Genomic DNA, 14661 nt, shown 5'->3' on the forward strand with positions numbered 1-14661 from the left:
AGAAGGAAAGACAAAAGGGAAGGAAAGAAAGAGGTAGAGAAGGTAGGAAGGAGAGAAAGAAAGAAGGTGAGAAAGAAGGAGGGAAGGTTGGCCACAGCAACGTGTGGCAGGTACAGCTAGTTTATTGCATGAATACCTTCTCTCCATTTAATATGGTCCTTATTTTTATGCCAGAGAGTTGTAGGATTCCTCGCATAACCTTCCTCTCCATCAGAGGCAACTGATGCCACTTCCATCACCCTGACTACATGATGGAAAGGAAAAATGTAATGGAGGCGTGTGTATTTTATGTGCAATTTAAAATGAGGTACTTATGCGGTGTATATCCTAATAATCATCATTTGATGGAGTACTCCACTCATCAAGACGTTTCCCCAAAATGCATTTGTGTCCGATGGTGCACCTGCCACCCTTTAGATAGGTTTTCCACCTTCTGGATGTGATGTGAGGCCAGGCACCATGAAGTTAATTGAAGCAGGGTGAAGTGCTAAAGCTAATTGAAGCAAAGAAGTACAGTACCAAGGTGAAGTCATCTTCACTTAAGGTTCATATTTAGCGGGCAGTCATCCTAACACCCCAGCAAAAGGGAATAAAATTTGGTCTGTCAGATTTAATGATAGCGGAAAGTGGAGAGATGATATTAACATGCAGCCGAAGTGCCTCGCATGAGACAGTTTATGAAGCCTGGGTTTTACTACCCGCATACGCCTATGTGATTGGATGTTGTATATTATAATGCAATATTTGGCTGTTTGGACTAAAGTGGCGATGCGGAGTTGTATAAACCTTGTGAAGCAAGAGGCTTTAGACACAGCGAGAGTGTTTCTGCACAAGCAGCATGACTCTCCTTTCAAAGATTCGGGATAATAAGTCTTCTTGAACTGCACGAAATATTCCACAGACATGTCTATATTATGTCCCAACTCAAAGCTTGGTGTCTAAGGGTTGTTATGAGTTTTCCAGGCTGTATGGCCATATTCCAGAAGCATTCCCTCCTGACATTTTGCCCACATCTATGGCAGGCATCCTCAGAGGTTGTGAGGTCTGTTTGGAACCAGGCAAGTGGAGTGTATATTTACCTGTGGAATAATGTCCAGGGTGGGAAAAAGAACTCTTGTCTGCCTGAGAAGCCTTGGTTGGGAGGTGTTAGCTGGCCCTGATTGTTTCCTCTCTCGAATTCCCCTGTTTTTTTATAATTGTTTTTTATTGAGTATTTTAAAAAATCCCGAAAAAATATAAGATATTTAGGTTCTTGTGGGATTTTTCGGGCTATAGGGCCATGTTCTAGAGGCATTTCTCCTGACGTTTCGCCTGCATCTATGGCAAGCATCCTCAGAGGTAGTGAGGTCTGTTGGAATTAGGACAAAAAGTGTTCCTGCCATACATCAAGGGAACCACTGACCGCATAGGGAAGCTGATGAGGAAACACAACATACAAACAATCTACAAACCCACCAAGAAAATCCAACAAATGCTACGTTCAGCAAAGGACAAGAGGGATCCTCTCACCTCTGCAGGAGTCTACCATTGTATCCCATGCAGCTGTGGACAAGTCTACATAGGGACCACCAAATGCAGCATTGCCCAGACACGCATCAAGGAACATGAAAGGCACTGCAGACTACTTCAACCAGAGAAATCAGCCATAGCAGAGCACCTGAGGAACCAGCCTGGACACAGCATATTATTTGAGAACACAGAAATGCTGGACCACTCTCACAACCACCATGTCAGACTACACAGAGAAGCCATTGAAATCCACAAACATGTGGACAATTTCAACAGAAAGGAAGAGACCATGAAAATGAACAAAATCTGGCTACCAGTATTAAAAAATTCTAACATTACAACAGCAAAACAGTAGAGAGGAAACAACCAGGCACATCTAACACCCTCTCAACAGGGGATTTTCCCAGGCTCAGCCAGGCCTTCAAATGCTAATCAAGGTGATCAGTTGAAACATTCACACCTAGCTCCAGCAGGGAAGAGCTCCTTGCCCCACCCCAGCCATTCCACAGATATATACACCCATTGTCCTAATTCCAACAGACCTCACTACCTCTGAGGATGCTTGCCATGGATGCAGGAGAAACATCAGGAGAAATGCCTCTAGAACATGGCCCTATAGCCCGAAAAAACCCACAAGAACCTAGTGATTCCGGCCATGAAAGCCTTCGACAATATAAGATATTTGTTTACATAAAAAGTGGGCGAACAATATCACTAAGGAAAGTGGGGAAAATAAAGGGAGTTTTAAAAAAGAAAGAAAAAGAAAAAGGAAGAAAGAAAAAAGCCAAAAAGATATAGTTACTCCCAGGTCTCTTCTGGCTGAGAAACTTCTTTCATTTAACTATTTTGTTCTCCTCATGTCGGTTTTCTTCTTCTTTTTCTTTTCTCTCCTCCTCCCCCCTTCCTTCTTCTTTCCCTCTTCTTCCTCCCCTCTTTCTTCCCTTTGGTTTTAGATTTACCTTTCTTTTAGGTCATTTTTACATATATCTGTCTTTTCTCTGTTTAAGAATTCCTCGAGCTTTCCCCAGTCTGTTCTTTGTGGTTGTGGGTCATTCTGTGCTATTTTTGTGTGTTAGTAAATCCATGTTCATAATATCCATTACTTTCCCCCTGTTTTTGAGTGATGCTCTTTATTTACTTTATTTAATGTCTCAGTTGTAAAATCCAGCATAGGATTGTATACCCAGTCTCTCCCATTCTTCTCATCCTTTCTTCTTTCCCGCACCAATCCATTCTTTTTCTCTTCCAATTGTCTCTATCCGTGGTTAAGACTTCCATCAGGACAAGATCAAGGATTGAATTCCTGATGAATCATATTATTTTGTGTCCTTAATGGATAAGAATATTCTTTTTTCCGTTTTGGATAAAGCCGGTGTTGGACGGGGTTACACTCCCCCTGAAGACTCAGGTTCGCAGCTTGGGAGTGATCCTGGACTCATCGTTGAGCCTGGAAGCCCAGGTCTCAGCGGTGGTCGGGAGAGCTTTTGCACAATTGAAACTTGTGCACCAGTTGCGCCCGTACCTTGGGAAGTCTGATCTGGCCACAGTGGTCCACGCTCTTGTTACATCCCGTATAGACTACTGCAACGCACTCTACGTGGGGTTGCCTTTGAAGACTGTTCAGAAACTTCAACTGGTCCAGCGAGCGGCAGCCAGATTGCTCACCGGAGCGACATACACCCCCCTGCTGTGTCAGCTCCACTGGCTGCCGATTCAGTTCCGAGCACAATTCAAGGTGCTGGTTTTGACCTACAAAACCCTTTACGGTTCCGGTCCAGTGTATCCGTCTGAACGTATCTCCCTCTACGTCCCACCCCAGAATCTGAGATCATCTTGGGAGGCCCTGCTCTCGACCCCACCACTATCACAAGTGAGGCTGGTGAGGAAGAGAAGCAGGGCCTTCTCAGTGGTGGCCCCCCACCTGTGGAATGTTGCCCTTTTCTCTTCCAAAGTGCCATCCAGAGATACACATAAATGATACTGGTACACAAATATAAAAAAAATAGCCCATTGGCCCCAATTGTTTATTAAGTGCTCTATAATTTATACTTTATTTTGAAAAGCATCCAAATATCCAAATGCCACTTACAATATTTAACCAGTCTTACCGGTGCAAAGGGTCAAACTACAATTTCTATTATGTGATGGGTCATGGTCCCATTATTTCTGCAACCGCGACAACAATATTTGTGATTTTAACCTCTTTTCCCTCTACTTGTATACACTGTGAATGACTTCCTACATTGTGGCTTAATGCATTCATCTAACAATGGCCACTTTGCACTGCTCGTCTGGACTAATGCAAGCAACTCCGAGACGTTCTCCCCACAGTCTTTAGAAAATGAAAGTTTGTGATCCAGAAACGGTTTAATTTGTTTCTCGGAAGCACTGACCATGAACTCTGTCTAAGACTTGCCTCGGGAAGGCGAGCTCTCCCGTGCTGTTTCCAGAGAAGCTCCTACACCAGTTACGTTTCCTTGCTAATCTCTCACTCTCCAGAGGCCAATGCTCGCAATATGCTTAGCAAGAATGCCTCTCTTCAAGGCTAGGTTCTCACGCTCCTTTTACAATGCAAGGAAGGGAAAGGCAGCAATGCTGGGAAGCCACTGGAGGGGTAAACACGTACGTACACAGACATTCCCAAACATGCATAAAGACACAACAGGCACTTAGAATCATCGAATCATAGAATCAAAGAGTTGGAAGAGACCTCATGGGCCATCCAGTCCAATCCCATTCTGCCAAGAAGCAGGAATACTGCATTCAAATCACCCCTGACAGATGGCCATCCAGCCTCTGTTTAAAAGCTTCCAAAGAAGGAGTCTCCACCACATTCCGGGGCAGAGAATTCCACTGCTGAACAGCTTTCACAGTCAGGAAGTTCTTCCTCATGTTCAGATGGAATCTCCTTTCTTATAGTTTGAAGCCATTGGTCTGTGTCCTAGTCTCCAGGGAAGCAGAAAACAAGCTTCCTCCCTCCTCCTCCCTGTGGCTTCCTCTCACATATTTATACATGGCTATCATATCTCCTCTCAGCCTTCTCTTCTTCGGGCTAAACATGCCCAGCTGCGGTGCCCAAAATTGGACACAGTATTCCATGACTTCCCTGGATCTAGACACTAGGCTCCTATTGATGCAGGCCAAAATCCCATTGGCTTTTTTTGCCGCCACATCACATTGTTGGCTCATGTTTAACTTGCTGTCCACAAGGACTCCAAGATCTTTTTCACACGTACTGCTCTCCAGCCAGGCATCATAGCTCCCCAGTCTGTATCTTTGCATTTCGTTTTTTCTGCCTAAGTGGAGTATCTTGCATTTGTCCCCGTTGAACTTCATTTTGTTAGTTTTGGCCCATCATCTCTCTAATCTGTCAAGATTGTTTTGAATCCTGCTCCTGTCCTCTGGAGTATTGGCTATTCCTCCCAATTTGGTGTCGTCTGCAAACTTGATGATTCTGCCTTCTCGTCCTTCATCTAAGTCAATAATAAAGATGTTGAACAGGACCGGGCCCAGGACGGATGGCACTCCGTAGGATTCCTTCCCAGGTGATCTTCAGAGCTCAGGATGCTTGTCTGTTCTTAAGGTGAAAAGCACATGTCTGTGTTTTAGATGGATTAGGGATCAGCTGGTTTTCCCTGTAATAGGCAGTAAGAGCACCTAGAGCTTCAGAGAGCTTCTGTTCCCCTGACATTAAGTCCAGTCATGTCCAACTCTGGGGTGTGGTGCTCATCTCCATTTCTAAGCCAAAAGAGTTGGCGTTGTCCGTAGACACCTTCAAGGTCATGTGGCCAGCATGACTGCATGGAGTGCCTTTACCTTCCCGCCGAAGCAGTACCTATTGATCTACTCACATTTGCATGTTTTTGAGCTGCTAAGTTGGTAGAAGCTGGGGCTGACAGCAGAAGCTCACTCTATTCCCTGGGATTCGAATGTGACCTTTCAGTTGGCAAGTTTAGCAGCTCAGTGGTTTAACCCACTACGCCACTGCAGGCTCCGAGTAGTGTATGTGTATGTCCATTTCCTAATCCTTGGTTAATATCTGGTCACATCTGCCTGACAGTAGTACAAACTTGCTCAAAACTGAATCTTACTATCTTTCATTTCCTTTATAACAATTTAACAAGTGTAATAAAACTATGTCTGTGGAATGTGAAGGAATAAGTGAGTAGCGCTGTGTGTGTTATCATATTAAAAGAATTCTTATGAGGAGAATCAAGAGGCGTTTTACATTTGAAGACTTTTCGAAAGCTGAGAAGTTGGCCTTCTCACTCAGCTCATGGCCAATGCTAATTTCTTCCCTGCCTTTTTGGTTTCCGCATACCTCCGTGAACTCTTCCTTTTCGGCATCCCATTGTAATTTTTTTACATCTACGCTCTTAATTATTTCCTTCGTGCTCCAAGGTTAAGGCAGGTATGATGTGAGGAATCTATGATCATCCCTTCTGTTTTGCAAAATGGATTGCTATGGGAGATTCCAGTTTGACTGGCACTGGTAAGGGCAACGCTAATTACACGTCCTAATGGTCGTTATCCTTTTCCCCAATGCAGGTAAAGTATAAAGCAGGTATTACTCTCTGATGCTAATAGGGATGTCAGGTGTGGGGTGGGACACCTGAGTTTCAGACTATATCTGAAGTTTCTTTCAAGATATAACTCTCAAAACCTACATGTCAGAAAAATCACCTTGCAGGATAATCAAACACATTGGGTGAGATCATTCTTCAAGGATGGTGCATAAAAAAGTATTACCTACCTCCATGATAGTTGGGCATCTTGTGACCATTCAGCAACTGGGGAAAGGCAGGGAGGTACCCAGCTGCATTTCTGGAGATGAGAAGATCCTCATGGATCCTCATGGAGATCCTTCTCTTGAGCTTCCTTGGGGTCCTCCAGAGACTCCTGAGACATCCATGAAAACGACTGCTTCTTCATACAAATGAAGGAGGGTGTGGAATGGGAGAGGGAGATGGTGGAGGTAGAGCAGTGTTTTTCAACCTGGGGGTCAGGACCCCCATGGGGGTCGCAAGGGGGTGTCAGAGGGGTCGCCAAAGACCATCAGAAAACATAGTATTTGCTGTTGGTCATGGGGGTTCTGTGTGGAAAGTTTGGTCCAATTCTGTCGGTGGGGTTCAGAATGCTATTTTATTGTGGGTGAACTATAAATCCCAACAACCAGAACTCCCAAATGGCAAGGCCTATTTTCTCCAAACTCTACCAGTGTTCACATTTGGGCATATTGAGTATTTGTGCAAGGTTTGATCCAGATCCATCATTGCTTGAGTCCACAATGTTCTCTGGATGTAGGTGAACTACAACTCCAAAAAACTCAAGGTCAATGTCCACCAGACCTTCCCAGTATTTTCTCTTGGGCATGGGAATTCTGTGTGCCCAGTTTGATTCAGTTCCATCATTGCTGGAGTTCAGAAGGCTCTTTGATTTTAGGTGAACTATAATTCCCAGCAACTCCAGCATTACCAAATGACAAAATCAATCACCCCCAACCTCACCAGTATTCAAATTTGGGAGTATTGGGTATTTGTGCCAAATTTGGTCCAGTGACTGAAAATGCATCCTGCATATCAGATATTTAGATTATCATTCATAACAGCAGCAAAATTACAGTTGTGAAGTAGCAACGAAAATAATATTATGGTTGGGGGGTCACCACAACATGAGGACCTGTACGAAGGGGTTGCGGCATTAGGAAGGTTGGGAACCACTGAAGTAGAGGATTTCTGTGGATGGAGATGCTGGAAACTGCCTTCTGCAGTAAACAATTATGTCTGCATATAAACACAAATGGGATTCCAATTTGACTGGGCTGTGGTGCAGTTAGTTAGTAGCCAGCTGCATTAATAATGAGTTCTAAGCCAGCCTGGGTCATAGTGAGCCCCCGCCCATTAATAGTCTAGCTTGCTGTTGACCTATGGAGCCCGAAAATTATTAAAAATTATTAATTAAAAATTATTTATTATTAATTTAATAATTAAAAATGATTAATCACAATGATTAAAAAATCAAAATAAAGCAAAGCAAACCAATTGGGAACCACTCAAATTGTATCTGCAGACAAAAATGAAACGCAATATTTAGTAAGTTATAAGAGGAAGACATAAGAGATAGCTAGTCAGCAAGACTAAAAAAAAAAAATTACCCTGAAAGACTACCTTTCTGTGGAATGAACTAAAAGTCCTGACAATCCCCATCCTCCCCCCATCCCACCCTATTCATCCCTCCCCAACACCCCATATCCCTCCTCTCATCTAACCCATCCATCCACTTCCCTCTCGATTTCCCACTTTTCTCTCAATTTGATTGTTTCCCCTCTTTCTTTGTTATTTGGAAATAATCTGTCAAGTAAGAAGCCCCTGGCACAGTAGGTTAAACCCTTGTGCCAGCGGGACTGAAGACTCACAGGTTGCAGGTTCAAATCCCGGGAGAGCGTGGATGAGCTCCCTCTGTCAGCTCCAGCTCCCCATGCGGGGACATGAGAGAAGCCTCCCACAAGGATGGTAAAACATCAAAACATCTGGGCATCACAATTATTAAAAAATCAGAATAAAGAGAACCAAACCAATTAGGAACCACTCAAATTGTATCTGCAGACAAAAATGAAACGCAATATTTAGTAAGTTATAAGAGGAAGACATAAGAGATAGCTAGTCAGTGAGACTAAAAAAACATTACCCCGAAAGACTACCTCTCTGTGGAATGAACTGGAAGTCCCGTCAATCCCCATCCTCCCCCCATCTCACCCTTTGCATACCTTCCCCACGCCCTATATCCCTCCTCTCATCTAACCCACCCATCCACTTCCCTCTCGATTTCCCACTTTCCTTTCAACTCGATTGTTCCCCTCTTTCTTTGTTATTTGGAAATAATACTAATAAAAATGATTAAAAGGGAAAACATCCAGGCGTCCCCTGGGCAACACCCTTGCAGATGACCAATTCCCTCACACCAGAAGTGACTTGCAGTCTCTCAAGTCACTCCTGATACACACACAAAAAAAATTGTCAAGTGGGAAATTTAGGTACCGCTTTATGCGGGGAGGCTAATTTAACTAATTTATGACGCCATAAAACCTTCCAGCAGTGTGCATAAGAATGAGGAAGTACTCCTTCAAGGACTCAGTGTCACAAGTGGGTGATGAAGCAACAGCTCCCCCTGTGGTGGGAATTGAGCATACCCTCATGAAGCTGGAAAGCTGGAATGTTAAGTTGCCTCTGTATCTGTCTATATATGTTGTATGTCTATGGCAGTGATTCTCAACCTGGGGTCCCCAGATGTTTTTGGCCTACAATTCCCAGAAATCCTAACAGCTGGTAAACTGGCTGGGATTTCTGGGAGTTGTAGGCCAAAAACATCTGGGGACCCCAGGTTGAGAACCACTGGTCTATGGCATCCTGTGTCACAGGAATTGCTGACTACCAGTATTAACAAACTCAAAAATCATAACAGTAAATAAAAAACAAAATTCAGAAACAGGGGAACTCCAGACTAGAAACAATCAGGGACAGCTAATCAGCTCTCAACAAAGGATTCCCCCAGGCAGTAAGAAGCCACACTAGGCCATGAAATGCAAATCAAGGTGGCCAATTGAGACATTCACACCTACCTCCAACAGACAAGAGTTCTTTCTCCCTCCCTGGACATTCTACAGAAATAGAAACTCAATTTTCCTAGTTTTGAACAGACCTCACAATCTCTGAGGATGCCTGCCATAGATGGAGGTAAAACATCAGGAGAGAATGCTTCTGGAACATGGCTATATAGCCCGGAAAACTTACAACAATGCAGTCATTCCAGCCATGAAAGCCTTCGACAATAGACTATATACAAATACAACATTTCACAGAATCAGAAAAGTTAGGTCAGGTTTCGAAACCTAGGAATGCTATTGGCTATCCAAAATGGAAGAGAACGAGTCAACTATCACCCATGGCGTCTAAAAGCCCTTAAGTTATTATTTGCCTTTCCTACAAGAGAAGTTAGAATGAATTATTCCATTTCCTCCCCTGGCGAACTCTTAAGAATTTCTGATTTGTACCCATCCCTTTTCAGCATTCTCCAGCTGCGCGGAGTAGCAATGGCTGGAATAAATTTCAACGGAGCAACATCATTATTTAAGAGCTTTTTTGCTGAATATAATCATTTTCACAACTGTCACGACACTTCCAAAGAACATTCCTTTTGCGCCCACTGTGCTCATTTTCTTCCTCTGTAACGAGGGTGGTGCTTTCGATTAGTATACAAAAATATAATAAAACTTCTTGGTTTTGAGGTTGTTTTAATTTTCATGTGAAGGTTTTAATTGTTGTCAAGAGCTTATAAAACTAGGGCATGCCGAATCTCCCTAGATTAAAGCTTTGAAAATAAATAAACAAACCATAAATACCAGCTGTTGAATTGTAGGGTGTTTTTTTGCCCATTTTGTCAATATTCCTTGACTTTGCTAATCTGCTTTGCAGGATATGCATATCCCTTTGCATTATGAGTTAATCTTTATCTTAAAGATGCAAAGTCATTCCCGTGTTTATTTTAACCATTGGCACCTCCGTTCCTCTTTCCAATTCGACTGCAACCAGATTGGATTGGGTTGTGTTTTATTTATTTATTTATTATTTATTTCACAGTTTTCTATACCAAGCTTCTCAACCTCATTGAGGGACTCAGCCCGGTTTCCAGCCATAAAAACATATACACTCATTAAAATATCATATATCACAATTACAAAAACAACTTTAAAAACACTATATATAAAACTACAGTGGTCAGTCGTCCTATTAAGATGGATCTACCTCAACTTCCATCCAGGGTCCTATGGTGTTGTCTCATTCATCGAAGGCCTGACTCCACAGCCACGTCTTCACCCGTTTTCTAAATGTTAGGATGGATGGGGCGGTTCTGGCCTCAAGAGGGAGAGAGTTCCAGAGTCGTGGGGCCACCACCGAGAAGGCCCTGTCCCTCGTCCCCATCAGGCGGGGACCGAGAGCAGGGTCTCTCCAGATGATCTTAATAATCTTGATAGTTCGTAGGGGAGAATACGTTCGGAGAAGTAAACAGGGCTGGAGTCGTTTAGGGCTTTATAGGTCAACACCAGCACTTTGAATTGTGCTCAGAAGCTAATTGGCAGCCAGTGGAGCTGGCGTAACAGCGGAGTGGTGTGCTCCCTATACCCAGCCCCCATTAGTAATCTGGCTGCCGCGCGTTGGACTTGCTGCAGCTTCCAGGCAGTCTTCAAAGGCAACCCCACGTAGAGAGCGTTGCAGTACTCTAAGCGGGATGTAACCAAAGCGTGTACTACCGTGGCCAAGTCAGCCCTCCCAAGGTACAGACGCAGCTGGCGCACAAGTTTTAATTGTGCGAATGCTCCCCTGACCACCGCTGAGACCGGGGGTTCCAGGCTCAGCTATGAATCCAGGAGAACTCCCAGACTGCGTACCTGTGCTTTCAGGGGGAGTGTGACCCCATCCAGCACAGGCTGTAACCCCGTACCCTGTTCGGTCTTACGACTGACCAGGAGTACCTCTGTCTTGTCTGGATTTAGTTTCAATCTGTTGTCCCTCATCCAGTCCGAGACAGCGGCCAAGCCTCTTGTATCCAAAGTGCATTTATGCTATAATTTTCATTTTATGTATATTTGCGAGCAAAAGTGAACCAATAAGCTGAGTCAAACTGGACCAAACGCCAGCTCATTTCACATACATGGAGTGTTATAATTTTAGAATTATAAATGTAATGCTGTTTGAAGGAGGTGGAGAAGGAAAGCGAGCAAAACGCAAGAGCTCACTTAAAAAATAGTCACCTGCACACACTTGCGTTGTTTATTAAAAGGAGGCAGAGATTAATTGAATTAATAGTTTTGACATAAGATAACAGCAAGTCTGTAGCAAACGGGATGGTTTAGGGATTCAACCCCCCACCCCCCAGTAAAAAAAAATCCCTGTTTACTCATGAATATTTATTTATTTATTTTACAGCATTTATATTCCGCCCTTCTCGCCCCACAGGGGACTCAGGGCAGATCACAATGCACATATACATGGCAAATATTTGAGTGCCCCTGGGGGTGAGAAAAGTAGTATATAAATACTGTAAATAAATAAATAATAACAATAACCTTCAATGCCATAGACACACAACGTATATAAATGGACACACAGAGGCTATTTAACTTTCTAGCTTCATGGGATTATGCTTCAAATTCCAGCCACCAGGGGAGTTGTTGCTTCACCCTCCACTTGTGACACCGATGGAGTACTTCCTCATTCTTTTGCATGCTGCTGGAGAGTTTTATGGTGTCATAAATTAGTTAAATTAGCCTCCTCGCATAAGCGGTACCTACATTTCCTATTTGAGAGATGCAACTGTCTTTCGGTCTGCAACGGTCGACAGCAAGCTAGACAAATGGTCAGGAGATTACTCTGACCCAGGCTAGCTTCAAACTCATGACCTTTCGGTCAGTAGTGATTTTAACGCAGCTGACTTGCAACCAGCTGTGCCACAGCATGGTCCAATATATTATATTAACCGGTTAACCAAATCCTCATGCCAATTCTATGAGAAGCAAAAATTAGAGTCCCTCCAGGACTGCAAGCACAATCTCAACCAAATTTGGATTATGCACACTATCATTACCTACCTTCCTACCAATTTACATTGCTATAGATGCAATAGCTGACATAGGGGAAGTGACCAAGTTGGTCTACCCAACTTGGCAGGCAAAGGGGAATTGACCTAGATTCCAGGTGGAAACTGTGGAAACTGTGATGTCTCTCACTGGTTCATCTAATCCAAGTCCAGCCAAAAGAAACCATAGAACAGGAGTAAAAAGAAGAAGCTGTGCCATTGCTAGACCTTGGACTTTATATTTTTCTGATGACCACGTGAAAGTTCAATTAGTGCAAAATTCACAGGTTCCATGGCCATGAATAAGAAGAGGCATCTAAGATTTCAACCCAAATGGTTTAGCAGATTTCCCTGGTTAGCCTCATTTTATGTACAAGGTGAGCTCTGTAAGTACAGTGTGGTGTTTGTATGAGATGTTGGGGGTAAAGGTGGTCATCAGAAGGTTGGTGCATTGGTTGCATCATTTGTGTGATGGAAAAATGCAATACAAGTCTTCAATGGACACCAAAAAACAGAACAACTTGTGCTTGGCTGAAAACTTCTTGCTAATTCACAATGGAAAACATCTTAATGAAACTTGTTATCATGATAAAAGGAAATAAGAAGAAAGCAGAAGAAAGCAGAAAGAAACTTCTGCCAGTTCTGGAAACTATTGTTCTTTGTGGCCCACAAGAAGTGGCTTTAAGAGGAAGCAATGAATCAGGACCTGTGAAGAACCTGTGAAGAACCTTTGCACAACGATGGCCATTTCAGGGTCTCATTGTGATCTTGAGCCAGATACTACTACTACTACTACTACTACTAATAATAATAATAATTGCAGCCCAGGAGCAAGCCATCAGAACCAATGCAATTAAGACCAGGATTGAAAAATCAGCAGATGACCCAAAATGCAGACTGTGCAAGGAAGCTGATGAAACCATGGATCATATCCTCAGCTGTTGCAAGAAAATCACACAGACGGACTACAAACAAAGACACAACTCTGTGGCCCAGATCATTCACTGGAACTTATGTCACAAGGTCCACCTGCCAGCAGGAAAGAATTGGTGGGATCATAAACCCACAAAGGTCATGGAAAATGAATGTGAAAAATACTGTGGGACTTTTGAATCCAGACTGACAAAGTTTTGGAACACAATACAGCAGACATCACGATTGTGGAGAAGAAAAACGTCTGGATTATTGATGTCGCCATATTGGATGACAGTCGCATTGAGGAAAAACAACAGGAAAAACTCAGCCGCTATCAAGACCTCAAAATTGAACTTCAAAGGCTCTGGCATAAACCAGGACAGGTGGTCCCAGTGGTCATTGGTGCACTGGTTGCCGTGCCAAAAGATCTCAGCCGGCATTTGGAAACAATAAACATTGACAAAATCACGATCTGTCAACTGCAAAAGGCCACCCTACTTGGATCTGCGCACATCATTCGAAAACACATCACACAGTCCTAGACGCTGGGGAAGTATTCGACTTGTGATTTTGTGATACGAAATCCAGCATATAGATCTCGTTTGCTGTGACATACTGTGCTTTTGTGTCAATAATAATAATAATAATAATAACAATAATAATATGATTCATTGGAACTTGTGCCACAAACACCATCTGCCTGCAACAAAGAACTGGTGGGATCACAAACCGGAAAAAGTTACAGAGAATGAACACGCCAAACTCCTCTGGGACTTCTGGATTCAGACAGAGAGAGTTTTGGAGCACAATACTCCTGACTTCACAATTGTGTTAAAAAACTAAGTATGGATCGTAGATGTTGCAATCCCAGGTGACAGCAGGATTGCAGAGAAACAACTAGAAAAGCTGACATGATATGAGGATTTAAAGATCGAACTGCAAAGACTCTGGCACAGTCAAGGTGGTCCCAGTGGTGATCGGCACACAGGTTGCAGTGCCTAAAGACCTTGGCCTGCACTTAAACACAATTGGCACTGACAAGATTACCATCTGCCAGCTGCAGAAGGCCACCTTCCTGGGATCTGCACACATTATTCGTGGATACATCACACAGTCCTAGACACTTGGGAAGTGTCCGATGTGTGATCCAATACAACAGCCAGCAGACTATCTGCTGTGGACTCATCTTGTTGTGTTTCTAATAATAATAATAATAATAATAATAATAATAATAATACTAATAATACTAATAATAGCTTTATTTTTATACCCCGCCAACCATCTCCCCAAGGGGACTAGGGACGGCTTACAAGGGAGAACCCCAAAAAATTACAAACAGAACATGCAATTATAAACATCAGATAAAATATTAAACAAACACAATTGTAAGCAATATCAAACAATGTGGCTGGGAAATAAAATCAGGAGACACGGGCCTGAAAAGTCATCTTGGGGAAAAAAGTTTTTCTGGCTATGGGTCTGGATAACAGGATGTTTTCTACTTATATAGAACTGCCTGGTTATCATCCCATAAATGCCCATGCCCTCTAGCTCCATCCAAGTCATTAAAGCTGCCTTCAGGGATGGAAAGAGTGCAGAACCTCG

The sequence above is a fragment of the Anolis sagrei genome, chromosome 10, assembly GCF_037176765.1.
Source record: "Anolis sagrei isolate rAnoSag1 chromosome 10, rAnoSag1.mat, whole genome shotgun sequence".
NCBI classification, from domain to species: domain Eukaryota; kingdom Metazoa; phylum Chordata; class Lepidosauria; order Squamata; family Dactyloidae; genus Anolis; species Anolis sagrei.